This window comes from Ammodytes marinus (genome assembly GCF_949987685.1).
Source record: "Ammodytes marinus genome assembly, chromosome: 1".
Lineage (NCBI taxonomy): Eukaryota > Metazoa > Chordata > Actinopteri > Uranoscopiformes > Ammodytidae > Ammodytes > Ammodytes marinus.
In genome coordinates, this window is record NC_137230.1 from 31,995,118 (window position 1) to 31,997,617 (window position 2,500).

Consider the following 2,500-nt stretch of genomic DNA (forward strand, 5'->3'; position numbering starts at 1 on the left):
AAGTACTAATGTGGGTTGTACATGGGTATGCAGGCTGCAATTTTTATCAAAACAAAAAGAAAATACAGTATTTTCATTTTCTATAATATGCAAATGAACTGTAACTTCCCCAAAATGATACATTATCAGACGAAATTACTTATTGATTGATTATTTGTCTTTATTTCGAACATACAATCAATAAAAACAAAGTTAAAATAGTTGTAGATGCAAAAAAAAAAAAGCAAAACCAGACACTTTCTACATGCTCTAAAGGGGGTATAACTACTAACTAATAATGTTCAGAGAAGAAATATGTTCACATTTCCTATGATGGATATTTCTTCAAGTTTACTCTTGGCATCTCTAGGGACCTCAGTCTAGTCTACTGTATGTATTTTAAAGATTATGGTAGAATAAAGGTTAAAAGCCTGTGGTATTTTAAAACGTTACTGGACATTTTATACCTAAAGAGTCTCCTTTACTAGACCATAAAAAAATATATATAGTGCACTGGAAAACTCGAGCACAGTAAAGCACATACAGTAAAGCAGTGGTTTCTCAATTCAGCAGCACCACAACTGCCCACCCGGGTGGTTATATAGCATTCACCTCACCTAGCGTGTTCCCAGGTGTAAAACAGTCCCAGTTTAGATGTTTAGATGGTTGGAATGAGAGTCAGTGGGGGCCCTGGCTCCCGAAGACTAGGGGATTGAGAAACACTGTTGTAGAGAGAACATATATCTAGCAGGCTTCACAGCAGACCCTTTCATGGCTGCTCCTCCGCGGTCTTACAGTGTACCTGCTGCTTTTCTCTTTCTACAGATCTGACAGGGAGAGTGTTTCTGCCCAGTGGGTCAGATGAATGCAACTATTTACCTGAGAGGATAAAAATAAAAAAAAGTTCACATAAGGTTTTCAGCAGACCAGAGGTGCTAGGAGAAGTACCACCTTAGTAACATGGTGTACATACTGTACTACATACTGTACATTCTCCAGTGTACCATACATTAGAATAATTCTGCACAAATAAAGGTTGCATTTGTTACAATCGTAGTTTAAAATATTTTTTTTACGTCTGAATTTGTTACCGTTTTAAGGCGAGTCACTGGAGGAATTATTCTTTTTTTTCAAGCACAGTCCAAAGCAGACACATGCAAGCATTTTTAAGAGATATAATTTTTGATTCCTAACAATATGAAAGGCTGTATCCAAAAATCTGTTCTGTAAAAACTTTGTACACTTGTACACATATGTTGTTAAAAGGAAATAAAGATTTTCACTCTGGCTTTATCTAAAATCTACATGTTTTTTTTTTTTTTTTTTTTTTTAATGAAATGCACATGTATGCATACTAAGTTAGATTTTGCCAAATGTTCATATTTATTCCAACATTTCTGAAAAAAATGGAACACAATAAATATGTTTGGTAATGTTATTAATCAACTGGCAACGTGTCATGATGATATCTATGAGTTAAAAATGTTACCCACATCACCTGCAACGTTTCACCTTAAATGAATACTGATGTACAGGAACATGGTACAACTGCGCAAGGCTATGTTACCCCAAAACCACGTTATACAATGTTTGTCTTGCTGCTAAAACAAAAGTAAATGCCCTGACACAGGCAGAAGAGTTGTCTTCAGCTTTTAAAAAAAAAGTCCCGACCATTCCACTGTACTCTAACTGTTCAAACATGTTTGCCCCGTGGGGTACTCTGCCAACCCGGCTCTCCCATTGGCCTAAACCGGCGCGCGTTATGCAAATACAGTAAGTTGGGCGTGGTCCGTGTGCATAAAGTGTACAAGCTGACGTCACGAGTGTCAGAGTGGCATATAGTGGTGTGGATGGTGGGTGCTTTAAAAGAATATAGACAGTGTATGAGAATAAAAAAAACTAGAACTGCAAGCAGTTTTTACCGGGGGCCAAGCCTCCGACACGACTCGTCGTCAACCGCCGCGCCGGCCGCTCACTTCAGAGAATCCGTGGATGTAAAGTTTTTGACCGTGGGATGTTCGGTTGGCGAGTTATGAGCAAAAGCAGATTGTCAGCCAGATTAAAATGGCGGCCGGAGCTAATTGCACAATGTAATGTCAATGGACATGCTAGCTGAGATTAGCATCCCGCCTTTTTTCTTTGATGGAAAAAAAAAAAATCAAATTTTATTAAAAAGTCCCTTACACATTAATATTTCTAGGCCATATTTTTTATATAGACTCGTGTATGCCCCTTGATGGTTTCCCGTGAGTTTTAAGAAAATTCCTCTGGCCAATTAGGAGATATAAAATTTCCTAATTTATGGCGCCCCCTTATGGCGAAAATGTCCAATTTTTTTATTGAACGCAATTAAGGGTAGCCCCAACATATGTCTAAAATTTGGACTTGATCCGACTTATGATTTTGGATTTATGAATTTCTACGTAAAACGTAGCTAATCAACAAATATTTAAAACGCTACCGTTTCGTTATCCATGGTCGTATCAAAATCATTTTACATGATTTCTTTCCGTGTTGGTCG